The following is a 15,962-nucleotide window of genomic DNA, read 5'->3' on the forward strand; positions in this document are numbered from 1 at the left end:
AAGCCCTGCATGCCAAAGTTGTTGTAAAGAACTTTGCAGTCCCTGAGTGTCGGTCCGTGCTATAAAAGTACGAAGGAGTAGCAAATATATATTCTTACCATGAACATCTCTTGGCCATATCCGTTATGCTCATGCCCAGTGCTGGTCATTGGGCCGGCTCTCGGCGGGTCTGAGATCCGGCACCAGATATGGAGCCAGATCTCGGGATCCGGCCAGAGTCAGCCGCCCAAGACCATGAACCGCAATAGAATAGATTAAATAAAATAAAACTAAAGAAAAGCGCACGCGACAGCAGGGCCGGCCTTAGGGCAGGCCAGGCGACCGTGGCGCCAAGCCCCCTCAGGGCGCCATTAGCCCCCTGCCAGCCAGCACTGGGGAGTCTTTCAAAGGCTCCCCCAAGCTGGGAGAAGGCACGACAGGCGCCCTTTTCATATTAAATGCACCCGCCTCACATGACCCCTCCCCCCGCCTCCCCACACCCCTCCGCACACTCAATGGGATCCTGGGCGGATCTGAACTGAAACAGTGAAAGATCTGCCATAATGTGCATATGTGTGGACATCACCGGACGCAACAAGGAGTTAAGTCAGCCTTTGATTTTCGGGTGCGTCGTGGGAGGCTGCATTACAAGAAGTTAAAAAGTGTGTGATGTGCATTCCATTGGTTCGCATTTCCACTATGACTGCTTTGTTTGCAAAGCCTACACTGAGTCGCTTCTACCGAATCTGCATTTTGGCAGATGGGATGCAGCAAAAGAAAACGTTGTGCCCAATGTCACAAGATTTATTAATAGGCTGTGAAGCTGCGATTTGAACCCAGTCAGTTAGCTCGCTCTGGCTGGTAAAAATATGCATTAAAACATGCCTGTATGGCATGAGTTAACCCGCAAGGAAGACTGCTCTACATAAAGACTGTGTGAGGCTCCTAAAGGTGCGCAGGGAGGGCAGGGGCGCCAATTCGGCCAGGGCGCTGCTGCTAAGGCCGGCGGCCCTGGACGGCAGCATTGCCTTTTACCGCGGCTTTGGCACTGGTGAGTATTGCACAATACGCGCTAGATGTACAACTGATTGTAGCGACCATTGTGCATTACACACCAGTGCAAAAAGCGAGCATTGTGCATTACACACCAGTGCCAAAGCCGCGGTAAAAGGCAATGCTGCCGTGGCGGGTGTTTATTTTTTTATTTTTTTAAGTACCCCAGCATTGCTGGATGTCCACTAAGAGCCCCGCCCCCTCTAGGCCACGCCCCCTTGGGCCCAGCCCATCACCAAACTCCTCCCCCACCCCGTCCCTGTGTTGTGGGATCCCTCACCACATTTTTTCCATTTCCACCACTGCTCATGCCTTTGAAAGAACTGTCCTTCAACTAGCAGTGTCTAGTTGATGGTTATCAGAGTCCCTGGTGCAGGACTCAGGCAGCGGCTGTATGTCGTGTGTGCTCGATGAATCCTAGCAGACAGCAGAACACTTCTTTCCAGGGTATTAGTGGTTTCCTTTGAGATCCCCCGTCCAGTATTTATCAGTCCACACTTATTTGACATTTCGAATCACTTTGGCGTCTAGCATTTGACCGCTTTTCATCTCTCTTCTGGCTTAGATATGCAGCACCAAAAATGCAATGTGTCGGTATTGCAATTAAAACTTTGGAACATTCACAATACCAATTGATGAGCATCTTTTCATTCAAGTGACACAAATATATTCATTGTTCCATTGTCCTGATATTTCCTGACATTATATTATTTTTAGATAAGACAGATGCGATAAAAACCCAGGCGATGGAAAATGATATAATGGTGATGATGCGTTCAGTCCTGACGAGGCGCCTGTATCGCAAACATGTTGTGAACTTGGACCCAGTCCTGCAATATAACGGAAACATGAATTCAAATGTACTCGACTCCCGAGCCAAAGCAAATGATGTGTCTGATGAAGTTAAGTGCGATTGTACCACTGATTGTTACATGCGTTCTAGATAGTAATGCAAAGTGGGCTTGCATAGGACCCCTCTGCCGCTCTGGTGGGCTTCTTTGGGGTATGTTTCCGTTGCGTAGCGAGAAATGCTGGTGCCAATCCTAAGGTGTTGATGTGTGCTGGTTGGAAGTACCAGCGTACTAGTGTCGGTATGAGGTGACGTGATTTAGTGGCGAGGATACAAGGGCCCGTCTTGCATCCAGAGGGGAAGGCAGAAAGATCAGTTAACTTGGCAGTCAGGGTGTGAGGCCCATTTGGCTGCTGGCATGAAATGCAGTGTGGTGGGGCTAGGGGCGTGAACTGGGATTTTCTGTTGGTGGTATATTTAGAGGCACCTTTCTGCCATGTGCGAGGGTTGATTGTGTGAGTAGTTTAAGGTAGTAGGGGGTTCAGATAGAAGAAATTAATTGGACAACATATAATTGGAAGATTTTGGCTGATTACACACATGTGCGAATTAGGAGTCCATAAAATATGGTACATTATTGATAAATGAGCATATATGCTGGAATCCTTACAGTGGAAGATTATTTATATCTATACTGTGGTGTTTGTTCAGGGCTGCACATGGCAAGGAGCATCTTCAGGGGTCCAGGGCAAAAGAGGTGCAGCTGGGGAGTAAAGGGCAGGTTGGGGGGGGGGGTCGACCATTTCAGTGATCCATATCAAACACATGCAGCCAGCAGCCACATTCCTGAGGCTTCAGTGTAGAACATGGGTAAGTGCTTGAGGCGGTGGGTGTTTCACAGACCAGGGATGAGGTAATTCCCATGTGAGAATGACCAGAGGTCATCGGCTCGATTTTCTTGTAGCTAAGGTACGTGTTAGTAAGGTTCAGAAAGATTTGTTGAGGCATCTTGAGTCATTCCTAAAGTGCATGTGATTTTCTCTGAAGCTGAGGTTTTCTGAGACGTCATTCCAGAGTTGGGGGCTCTGGTTACCAGTGTTTTCCACCACAGCGGGCTGTGTTGGGTACAAGCAACCTAATGTGCTTGCCATGTCTCAATAGGAGAGAAATAATAGCAGATCACGAAGGCAAGCCCCGTATTACAGATAGCACAGTGGATAGTGTGCAGAAACTCGCACGTCTCTGCCTTGTATTGAGATTCATTGGAAGGTTTATAGACCTGCTATGATGTGGTCTAACATTTTTTTTCTTAGTACGAACTTTGCCACTCTGTTAAAGGTTCTAGGGATATGTTAGGGAGCCCTCCATAGAGCTTGTGCTAGTCCAATCTGGCCAGCGCCACAGCTCTTTTTATTTTCACTTCGTATCAACACTCCGTTCGAGATAGGATTTTGTGTAATTAATTCTTGTGAGAGCTATATAGGGGCAGAAGGTCCCCTCGGTATACATGAAACTTTTTCATCCTACATGCTCTTTTTTTTCCAGCCACTCATCCCAAAGACACTGCTATTTTAATAAGTTGTAGCAGTTCAGTGTTATATGTCGAATAACTTCTTTATCTTTTAAAAAGACTAAATACATTTGAGGTATCCGTTATTTCACTGTGTGATTCTTGCAGCACTAACTTTAAGGGCTCAATCTTTGTTTAATTTGGTGTCGTATTAAACTTTGAGGAGCGAAGGTTTAAGCATGGCCTGCGCACACGAGATACATCACCCTGAGTTAATGATGAGGGATAATTTGTCAAAACATAAACTTGCCAGTTTGTGAGTTATCTATTGTGTGCACAATTACCCTGCTAAAGTACAAAATGTGAACAGGGTTATGTAGTGTTTAGTACCACCTATGGTCTTCTAGGAGGTTCTTCGTGAACTGCTCGTTTCGTAGAAACTGTGAAAATTGCTTGGAAGATGTTGACGAACAAAGAATTGTTGATGAATGCTCAAGAGCTAATAGTCCCAGAGGTCTCTCACATTTACCACTCAGCACTGATGTGGATGTTGAAGGACTAGAGCATGTTCACAACGAATTCTAACTATTCATTATGAAATTAATCTTGATGTATGCATGAACCCTACACAATGGTACAAGAGCAAAATGATTGTTATATGTAATGTCTGACACTTACCTGTATATTTAATTGTTTTGCTGAGCTGTTATGAGCTTGGCTGTGGTTAGAAAGTTATACTGAAATGCAAACTACCAAATTCTTAAACACAAATGTCAAAACCAATTATTGTCTGAAAAAGTGATTAATGTATGGAAAGTAATTAATGTATTTTTATAAATGTGTAATTTAGAACATCCGGCATGTCTAAAGTGGAAAAAGAATGTAGGAAATGCAGTGCTATGTATGCAGGGTTCGAAATTGAGGGGAGCTGGGAGCTATTTAGCTCCTGCTTCTAGCACAGTAGAGCCTGGTTAGCTCGAATCCAACAGCTACCAGGGACTACTTTTGGCTTCTATGGCCAACTGGTGCTTTCCAAACTTGTAAATGTGACATTGACTTTGAGTATTTGAGAATGTTAATACAGATGTATTAGAACACATCTAATATAGATTTAACCACAATGGTTCATACAAAATGGACAAAAGGTGAAAGTAGCATCTCTGGTTGCTCCTGCTTCCCCTTCTGTAGCTTCTGCCTACATGGTGGTATCGGACACCCAAGAGTTGGTTTTAGCTCATGCTTATCGAATCTCAATTTCGAACTCTGCATATGCATAGATTAAGGTAGTCCAAAGACTGCCTTGATATACCACAGAGATGTAGAATGTAAACAAGGGATGAAAGAAGTGTTGCAAGGTGGTGTGAGCGATCAGAAAATAAAGCAGTACACCATTTTATAAGGTGGTTATTGATGGGTGCAAATTAAATGTTCAGCTTATTCGGGCTCAGTCTATACAGTTGTACTAATTCTGTGCTATAGGGAGTTGGATCAAATAATGTACTTATGATTTACAATTACGTGCTTCTGAGGAAGTGTAATATGCTGGGAGAACCAAAGAGTACTCCCAAGTGGCGATTCCCTGTACACAGTATAGTGGCTTCTGAAAATGGCATGGAAAGAAATCTAAAATATGTGGCCATGAGTTGTTAAAGACTTCAGGAGAATCATAGTGATAGGTTTAGAACTTTACTTTGAATAATAGCATATTCGCTTTGCCATTAATTCAGAAAGATTCAAGTAATGCCTGTCTCACTAATTCCACTGTCACAAAGCAATTCTAATCTGCATTTGTTGTAATCACTGGGTCATGCAGAACAAATTGGGGCACTGTATGATGTATCGGTGCATCACTTCATCTGCCTTAGAAAATCAACACTGGTTTTTGCACATAATTCCATTTGTCCGGATACCTAGTAAAGCACCACAGGAGCTCTGGGCGAGCTTTTCAAACTCACACCACTTCTGCTTATTTGCAGTTTCTTTTTTTGATAGGCTTCAGAGAAAAACATTCTGTTTCAGAGGCTTTTCACCATGGCCTGCAATTACATCAATGTAGATAAAAATCAAAAGAAGCATTCTGGTTTCAATCTGACCTTTGCACTTCCCTGTGCTCTAAACTTGTGTGTAAATGTACACAGAACAATAATAAAGCTGTTGTATTTACAAGATGTTCATGTGTAACAAAAATCTTGTATGAAACTTATCTGGGGGCATGCATGTACTGCAAGAGAAAAGTCCTGTTTTGTTCCCAAGAACTGTTTGGTGAGAAAGGCTAAGTATCATACACAATCGAGGGCATTTGAATTATGAGATGGTGAAGTGATTTTGTGATGACAGCCAGAGACGCATTGTACAGCCTGGGAAGCATGCATCAAATTAAGACTGAGAATGTCTGATTTAAATTTGATGGAAAGCTTATATATATTTTTAGTTTTGTTGACCCTAGATCTGCAGGTTGTGTAGATGACCCAGCTTGCAGTGATTAGGGGTTTTCCCAGGGGAGGGCAATGTTTCAGGGATACCTTTCTATTCCTCTTCACCATATTCCATGAGGGTTCTGGAAATGCACATCACGCAATTCTCTAAGAGCAAAGCTTGAGGCACAATGATGTTGCGAATAGGACTATTCTTGATTAGAAAGTTGTAGCTGCATTACTAGATTATACATGCCAAAGTCCTTTAGCAGCGAGAGATGTCTACTATATGGGATTGTTAGATGTCCAGAAACAGAAGGGCAGGCAATTCTTTATTTCGTTAACTGTTTATGAATGGCCTTTGCGTGGGCAAAATATTTTGTGAGGTGAAACAGCTCGCATGCAGAAGTTGGATTGATGTTGTTTGGCCTTCAAATATTGATGGGGAAAAGGGACTTGTCTGACGATGCCTGCACTGACGCATCTTCCTTCAAGTTGACCCCTCTGGCCATATGCACTGAAGGGTAGTTTTTTCTAACTTTATAGGGTAATAAATGTAGATGACGCTGGTAGTGCAAGTCTTGTCTCTGGGGAAAGACGAATTGGCACGTGCCATTCAAGGCAATGACGACCTGTCCCCTGATGCAAATTGAACTGTTGGATCTTTTGTGGATTCAATTAGAGAAATCACTATGGTGCATCCCCTAATTTAAAGCCCCCTGGTATAGGATGCCACCCCACAATTCTGTGACAAGAAACAGGCTGTATTAAGATTAGAAATGTCATTTTATTCAAATGTCACTCAAAAGGTTGTCCCCTAATTTTCTTGTGGAGGTCGCCACAATAGAATATTAGTACATTTGTAACTGGTTGATAGAAACAAGAATTGGCCTGTCTGTGTGAATCTTCCTAAGAAACAGAGCACACATGCAGTCACACAATTGAATTATATTTCTGATTCTAATAGGACAATGTCATTTTTAAACAGCACACTCAAAGTCCATACTTACATCGTCGCTTATCAGACAATGTATTCAACTACTTCACATATCAAATTAAAACACCTTATTTTTTCCTATATCAATAGCAAGTACGAGTATTGCAGAATGGTTCCTTAGAAAAAAAGGCATTCATGTAAAACACATTTGAAATGAATTCCCCTTTGTAGGCGTGGTGCTGGGACTTTCTTACATATGCATGGAAATTCACTGCATGCTGTGGTGAGTTGCATCAGACTCTTTTGTTATGTGTTTAGAGACACTGTGCTGTGCTATTAATGTAGAACACCGTGTAGTGGTCCATCCACTCAACATTGGAATATAATGTTATTTAGTTTGAATAAAGGAATACATTACTGCTACCACTTTACTTTGAAGATTGGGGCACTCTGGTTCAGGGTCCCCCCCCTACTGCGCGATGATATATGTTAGGAATTAATGTAATTTACATTGGCATCAATTTTTCTGGAAATGGAAGTGACACAGATAAGGCCCCCAATGTATCCCCAATGTGTCCTCTTACATATATATGGCTTTCATAGGTTGCAAATTATCAGTCTATCCTGAAGATGTCAAAATATGCACCCTTTCACACATCTCTTGTGAGACTACACCTGTGAAACTCCAGAGGGTTTCATTTGATTGGCTAGGATTGCCAAAGAGAAATGCACATTATCTACACAGGTGCATCTTCTCCCATTTAAAACAAATCTAACTTGGATTTGAATACAGTGGGAAAGCAAAGTGCAGTTCCCACTCTACATGCACAAGTATTATATTTGAAATGAGCTTCCCCAGTGGAAGTCCCTCCAAGTCCACCCAGTCTTAGGACCTAGGAGAAAAATGTCTCTAGTGTGCCTTGCTCTAATTACATTGGAGAAATGTCATACTCACTTTGAATAATTCTTTAAGTCACCAAGCCAGCAAGGGTCATCGAGAGTTTCCGGGCAATTGTCAGTCAGCTATGCCCCTTCTGGTCTCTTTCTCCCTTCTCTATGAAAGCAGACCTCAGCTAAAATCTGCCTCAGGTTTCCACATAGAGCAGGCCCATTATCTCCAGATAATATCCAAGCTCATCACATTTGGACCAGGTGTTCCTTTTTCTGCAGCCTTCACAATCCCAGCTCTTCCTCATTCCCTGTGTTTCTACTTTTGTAATGGCCATATCCGCACACTGTCATTATAACATCACACTTTTTAATTGGTCAAGCCTTCCCGTTGGCATGCTCAACAGGTAGACACTCCCAAGAATAAACCCCTTAATGTTCATAGGTTGATCATAAATCTGAAAATGTGAGAGGGTGGGCGCTCACTTTGTGGACAATGTTATTTTCAAAATCATATTTCAACCATATCTCATTGTAGGAACATGACACATAGAGGAAAAATTGATTTAATTTCGGAGTTCCCATAGTCCTCACATACCCAGGAATATGCAGCATGAATTTATTCTATACAAAATTACTTATTTATTCATGATGATGGTTTCATTGATTATTAAGAAATAGTATGTCAAATTGTATCTCATTTTGTCAAGGAGAGTATGAGGTTGTAGAACAGCTTTCCCTTTGATTCTCGGATGTATGGCTTTTGAGAAATGTTGAAACTGGTGTTTGGGATCTGACATGTTATTTTAAAATACTAAGTGTGCATCTTGTTTTTTTATTTGAGATGTGGAAACATGTCTGCGCTTGACTGTAGTTAATGCTTGACCTCGATCTATTGACAAAGGCTTCTTTTGTTTGCAAAGCCTCTCATAAACTTCAGATGGATCATTTTATTGGGAGGCCTAGTTCACAAGGTGAAACCTTAAGTGGCCCTTTGATGCCTGTGAGATTGGAAAACAGAGCTCATAGCATGTGAATGATTTAGATGTAATCTCTTGAGGGAACTATAGATTCATCTCTGCTGTAATGTTAAATGTATTTTTCATTCACAGTATTTTTCTTGAGATGGGTCCATGTGAATAGCAGGCATCTCATTAACCAGAGGACTTCAATAGATTGTCATTGTTATAAGTATTGTAATGTGGTTCTTTGTTGTAAAATGAATGAGGCTTTATCTACAAATGGCATGCTAATCTTGTGGGATATGCTCCATCAGCACTGCACATCCTGGGTAGAACATGAGTTGAGCCTATGACCAGGCTAATTGAATAATCAACATAAATTTAACATCGACAAAGCCACATGAGAATACCAATCTTACTTGCATTTATAAAGGCATCACTTTTATATTTAATATTTCACATATCTTGAATGAAATGTTCTGCAATCTGACTTGCATGTTAAAATGTTCTTCTTTTGAAATGATATGGCAACACTTTATGAAATTAAAGGGTTATGCACTGGGATGTTTCATTTGAAAACGTGTAGCAAATGTTTACAATGTTTCTCCGTTAATGTAAGAATGTAAGAACTAGTTTTCATTTATGCTTGGTCGCATTTCTGAGAAAATATGTAGACACTGGCAGTCCTACTTCTCCTTGGTCAAATGTTTTTGCTCTCCATTAATTGCCGGAAATTATATGATTATTGATTGAATGCAATACTGCTTTGCACTTTCATTTGCTAAGTTCTGGATAGTACCTTCTCTCTTTGCAGCAAGTTACAATTTCTTGGATGAAAGTAGAACGTTTTATTTTGCAAAGCATTGCTTGTGTTAATTTCAAGTTGGTTACAAGCTAGTCCTTGGGCCTTAAGTACATTTTCACCTATTCAGTTCCCCGGAAGGTTCGGTTTGTGGTGAAATCAACACTGTATGTTGGAACTGCATCCCACAAGTGCACTTTATTGTGTTAATTAAAGAAACGCACAACCCACGTTTAGTAGCAAGGCTTCATTCAGGCCTTTTTATCGCTTTAAATTCAGGCAGTCTCCCTTTTTCCCAACAGAATATTCCTCTCTGCTTTCTCCCAGTGTTTCTGCCACCACTTCTATTCTGATGATTCCTAAATCTGTTTTCTTTTCCTCATTCGAGTCTTCCCATTGTTCTCTCTCTGCCAGCTTACTCGCTATCCAGTTTTGGATGATATATAATTTCCTTCAGCTTATCCTTGCCAAATCCAAAGTGCTCCTCTGTCCTGCTTTATTTGTCCCTGTCCCTCCTCCTGTTCTTTCCTTTTCTTCCTCTTCGCTACCTCTTGCTTCCTCTCCTCGTAATCTGGATGTCTTTTTTTGATGTTTCTTTATTTTTCTTCTCACATCTCTGGTCTCAATTTTCCTTTCATTTCCACCTTTATAACATTCACAAAGCTCAATCCTTTCTCTGCTTTCTTGGGTCTAAAATACTGGTGTATGTGCTTAACCTTTGTCATCTGGATTACTGCTCTGAACTTGGTCTACCTGTGTATCAGATGATTCCTCTCTGCTCCATCTAAATTTCTTCTATTTGTCTCCTCTTTAAACTTTCCCTTTGTGGCTCTGTTTTTCATTCCCTGACTTGTCTTTGCTAGAGGTCTTTTGAGTCTCACTTGGTTTTCCACTTTCTCTATATTCTTTTCAAATGCATTTATGCTATCTCCCCTCCTTATCTGTGTTCTCTGCTCTTTTTAGATCACAATCATCAATTTCTTTTGACTGACCCTCTCTCGCTTTGCTTCCAAACATTGGAACTTGCTTCCTTTGGCAATTAGGTCTCTTCTTCTTTTCCTTCTTCCTATCCAATATAAAATATCATCTCCTAGCTTCTCTTAATTTATCATTCAAAATGTTGTAATTCCTTATATTTTGTAAGAGGATTCAATTCAACACTACAGCTAAGTCAACGCCTAGTCTGGAATACTGAATGAAAACCCTTATTGATATATCTTTAGGTCCAGTTCATGCGTTCTGGATGACTACCCCTATATAACACCGCTCTCTTGGAATCCCCCTGACCCCACTGAGCCAAGAAGTAGTTCTGTTTTGCAAGTTAAAAGGGTTTATTTGATGATTTAAACAATAGATATATATATGACACTTTATAATAAATTAATAATTGAATAGCACATTTAATCTGATATGATAAAGATCAACACGGAGAATCTGGCACTCACACACTTCTTATAATCACTAATGAGTTGACATGAAATGGATAAGATAGCACACTGGTAAATAGGAACAAAAGTATAATGTGGTAGAGGATGCTTTATGTAAGCTCAGGTGGATGCAATATTCAATGAATGCAGTACAGAAAATACGCAATATGATTTCAACCAAACAATGTAATCACTTTTCTCTGGCTATTCACTCCCCCCCTCTTTATGCAATGCAAGGAAATGGGAGGAAAGCACACAGTTCTCAGAAATGCAATCAATGTAATCGGTTCAATCCAGCAAGATTAGACAACAGAAAACAGGTAGGAGTTTTGAAATCACAGGCCCAAATGCTTTGATATGTGCTAGCAATGGATGAGAAATATGCTGGAAATGCTTTTTAATTCCCTTTCAGAGGTTCAGGGTGAGTGGTATCTAGTTAATATTAGTCCAGGCTCACACTAGCAATGATGCAGGGATAGTTAGCAGGTTAAACGAATTTCTGGCAAATGGAAAGCAAACAGCAGCAGTTTTTACATGTGAAGAAATTGCAAATCGCGGTAAAATTCGCGGATGCGTGTTCCGCGATTGCGGTAAAACTATAAGGGGTAGGAATGCGGTTCTTGGTGCGATTCAAAGCTACGATTCTAAGCTATCAGAGGAAAGTTACTGCAAGTCTCTAGCCCAAACGGTCGCGGAGATATGAGCGATTTAATAAAGGTCGTTTTTGGGTTTGCAAATTTCAAAAGCTCAAAATGACAAGTGCAGCTTGCAACTAGCAAATCACAGGTGACAGCTTTACAAGTGACAGGTGACAGTTAGGAGACAGTTCTACTTAGATTAAAATAGGATTGAATTATATTATTTTAACTAAGAGATTGGTTCTGCACAATTTTGTAGGTACTCACACTATATTCTTGAGTGAAATGGGCCTCGCCACGGATCTGGTCAGGGTTTTAGACTGGACTCTGGTCTGGTCTGGTCTGGCCTCTGCACTTCACAGTGATCTGGGTCAGCTCTCTCTGCTGGTCTGGGTCTCTCTGGGTACAGCACTGCTTTCTCTCTGGTTCTCTTAGTTCTGGATAGATTGAAGTCTCTAGTTTGGCTTTCTGGAGGTTGATGGAGGTAAGTATGGATTTTTCCGGCAGAGCGTCCCGCTGCAGATGGATTTGGAAAGTCCCTATCTGTCCTGTCTGTCTGCTTTTATGTGTTTAGAATGTGGGTGTGTTCTAGCATCACTGACCCTACCTCTCTCTCAGCTTCTAATTGGTCAAACTTCCATTTATCATTTGATTGGGGAATGAACTGTGAGTCAGAGTGATGTCATTTTACAGCCTGCAGAAAGTCCACTCCTCCTGTCAACTTACACACAAATCTAGATTTGAAACAAATACATATTTGCAGAGGTACATATTGTTTTAAAATCATATGCACCCATCATGCATTACAGGAGGTATACCCTGTTCAAACTCTGCTCTTCCTGGGAGCTTGCATTCAGAAATGGCACATATTTCACTTTTTAACTGATTTTGCAATTTCTGACATTGACCCAACTTTACATACATGTGTGCAGGGAGTAGGGACATTAACTGAAGAAGTTTCAGATTTTTAACATGCATACAGTTAGAGTAATATCCATTTTTCCGCTAAAACCCCCCTGAACATGCCACCGGGTCGAAAAACCTCTTAAAATGTGGGCAGAAAAATCACAAGAATTATGGTATCATTTATAAAATTTTCACATGTCCGCTCTATGAGTTATTCATCTTTTTAAAGTTATGTTCTGGCTCCAAAGGGGTGTGGTTTCCCAGGTCACATGGTATAGAAACCAGTCTTTCTAGTTTCTGCCAAGCCAGCTTGCTCTCACAGGCAGTGCCCCTCCCAGCTCTTGCCAAGAGGAAGCTACATTTTACGACTGCGGTAATAAAAACCTTTGCCTGAGTGAAGAGGGCTTTGTTCACTCTCCTGCAGAGCACAGATAATTCAATTATCAGATAGATGGCATATCCTTCGTGTGGGCAGCAAAAGGAAGGTTGGCCTGAGAACACAGTGGTGACTCAAATTTCCCTCCTGATGGGGGTAGTTGCCAGGCAGAATTCAGTTCCTTAAGCCGGGTTTCAGATAAAATGTCACTTTTTGTTCCCCAGTTTCTGCATTCAAATAAAACTAAACATTTTTACATATGCATCTAGAAGGCTGATTCTAAGTTTAAAACTATGACATTTAAACAGTTACAAAGGCATGTGACACCAAACACAGCTCACTCATTTAATCTAAACATTTTCGATTTTAGTGTCTTTAAATCCAGTGCAACTTAAACTGCTGACTCCATAGCAGTTTTGTTATAAGCATTGTTTTGGGCTCTTCATTTCCCAGATTTTGTAGGCACACAACACTCCATTCTACCAAATGTCTGCTGGTGTTCAGTAAATATTTTGCACATATTGCAATGTTTGAAAATAGGCATTTTGACTTGCCTTCAGGGAAACAGAGTGGTTTTAAAACGCCGGCTTTTGGATAGTGGTGAGTACTGGTACTGCACCCATTTTTGGGATTTAAGAAATGAATTCCCCACAATTCTAGGTTGCATTTGGCAATCAGCATTTCCATTCCCAATGGTTTCAGACTACTGTGCGGGTAGTCCAATGGTGGTTTTAAAGCGCTTTGAAGCTAACCGGCGCTACTGTTTTTCCTTTGGCAACCCATTTCCCTCATGGCAACCCGGCCTTTCATTCTCGCACTGGTGGGTGGCAAGTGAGGCAACCATTTTAGTGTGCGCACAAACTGCGCAGCTTTCCTGGATTTCAGCGCACATGTGGGTTTTCCGCCATCTTGAATTTTCTAAGCCCACAGCACCAAATGTTGCAGCATGATAGCTTAAACGTGGGTCAGGACACCCAACAAGCCCCCCCACGCGACTGCACTTTGAATTTGAGTCGATGGGGAGTCGCGTGCCCATGGGTTTTGACCCACGCACCGGTCTGTCCGCATAATCTTCTTCCTCTTCTGTAGATGGCACAGTTCAGCATCTTCTTCTCCATCCGGTACTGATCGATCGGTTCTCCTCGCCAGTCCTGATGGGAGTATTGGGCGGTCCACTGGGCCCATTGGATCTTCGTTCCCGGTCTCCGGATCATCCTCCTTGGCCAGTCTCAAGGTCTTCTTTCTCCTAGGACGACAAAGGAAGAGCGGCAATACCTACTCATAGACGTTTTTCCACCACTGTTGAGATGGTGGGACAGCATATGCATTTCATCATGACGAAACATTACATTCTTACTTTGATAAAAAAAAACAGTATAACTAAGAGACAGTTTCATGCAAATCACAATATTTTAGAGACTAGATGTGGTATGTTTTATGATTGGAACTGAATTAGTCTGAGACAGTACCCGCTAGGATTCCAGAGGATTCCTCCAGTTGTTGCAGAGTGTGCCTGGGATGGCAACATTTCAACTGGTTTATGTGGACCCACTTGTCTTCCCCCTCTGCCGAACCGCCTTTGGGGATGCGGATCTTGTAGGCCACAGGGGAGATCTTATCGACGATCTCAAAGGGTCCCTTCCATGTAGGCAAAAATTTGCGCTGCTTGGCCTGGTTCCTTTGGAAGTTGTATAGATAGACCCGGTCTCCCACCTGATATTCCTTCCTGGAAGTTTTCAGGTCATAATGGGTCTTCATGCTATCAGCTGATCTTTCTAGATTCCGCTGAGCATAAGCAAAAGCATGTTGAAGGTGTTTGCTTAAATTCTCTACATACTCATGAGTAGTGGAGGCATTTATCAGTGTCTGCTCTTGGGTCCTGTAGAGCAAATGCTGCGGAAGCACCATCTTGCGCCCAGTCATCAACTCAAATGGTGACATTTTGGTTGCAGATGAAGGGGTAGATCTGATAGCCATTAGGACCAGAGGTAATCGGATATCCCAACTTGGCCCAGAATCTGCCACAAACTTCTTTAATATGCTCACAATTGTCCGGTTATATCTCTCTACTGCCCCAGAAGAAGCTGGTCTATAAGCAATATGCAGCTTTCTCTTGACCCCCAGTATCTCCCACATCTTTGTCATTACTTCACTGGTGAAGTGGCTACCTCTGTCTGACTCAATCCTTTGAGGTAGACCAAAACGGGAAAAGATGTGGTTAATCATCAAGGCAGCTGCAGTTTCTGCCTTGCAATTTGGGGCTGGGAGACATTCCACCCACTTGGTAAACAAGCACGTCACAGTCAACATGTACTTATTCCCCCTAGCCGAGCGAATCACAGGGCCTACAAAGTCGATTTGTAAATCTGACCATGGCAGTGTCATTCCCCTCTTTTGTAAAGGCGCCCGGTGTGTGAGGGATGTCGGCTGAAATTGTGCACACACAAGACAACCCTTCAAATATTGGTTGAGGTCCTGGCCCATGTGTGGCCAGTATGCAACCTCTCTTAAGATTTCCAGTGTTGTGTGAAACCCCCTATGACCGGCGGTGGCCGCATCATGGGCGTGACTTAACATCAGGCTTCGGAATGAGGTAGGAACCACCCACTGATCGTGGCCAGCTTTGGATTTCCTTACCAACAAACCGTCTTGGATCCGGAACATTTTTGGACATTTCATCAACACTCTTAGGTCCTCTTTCCCAATGTAATCGGTATCCGTCAGGGGAAAGTTCTCAGGGTCCTCAAGGTGCTGGTAAAATTTACAAATTATTGGATCCCCCTTCTGAGCGGTAATCAAATCAGCATCAGGGGTCTCCTTACTCCATTGTGCAATTGAAAGGTCGTTGTGAGCATTTGTCTGGGACCTAGTGATAGCAGTGACCTGGATTTCCCCCAACAGGGACTCAATCTCAATTAGATCCCCTTGGATGGCCCCGGTTTTGGCCAGCTGATCAGCTAAGTCATTTCCAGTTTTGTCTGGTCCCTCTACTTTGGAATGACCCTTGATCTTCTTCCAATAGATGGTCATCTCGTTCGAGGTGACCAGATCATCAATGTTTTGGATCAACTTCCCATGTTTCAAGGGTTTGTTGTTAGCACATAACATGCCTCTGGTTTTCCAATTAACCAGGTGCTCCACGAACCCGTTCCGTACATAATCCGAATCTGTGATTATGACCAGTTCGCGGAGTTGATGCTGGACAGCAGTGAGGATGGCCTGATGCACAGCCATCAATTCTGCCACCTGACTACTTCGGGGACCAATTTTGTATCCAGCG

The 15,962-nt window shown here is 42.3% G+C and overlaps 1 protein-coding gene across 1 annotated transcript in view; it reads left to right on the forward strand.

The window, feature by feature from the left end:
* The window catches only part of COX10 (cytochrome c oxidase assembly factor heme A:farnesyltransferase COX10), a 1,225,252-nt gene that overhangs the window by 603,262 nt on the left and 606,028 nt on the right, over positions 1–15,962 (forward strand). The window lies entirely within an intron of this gene.

This window comes from Ambystoma mexicanum, chromosome 3q (assembly GCF_040938575.1).
Source record: "Ambystoma mexicanum isolate Mex_15411 chromosome 3q, UKY_AmexF1_1, whole genome shotgun sequence".
Classification (NCBI taxonomy): domain Eukaryota; kingdom Metazoa; phylum Chordata; class Amphibia; order Caudata; family Ambystomatidae; genus Ambystoma; species Ambystoma mexicanum.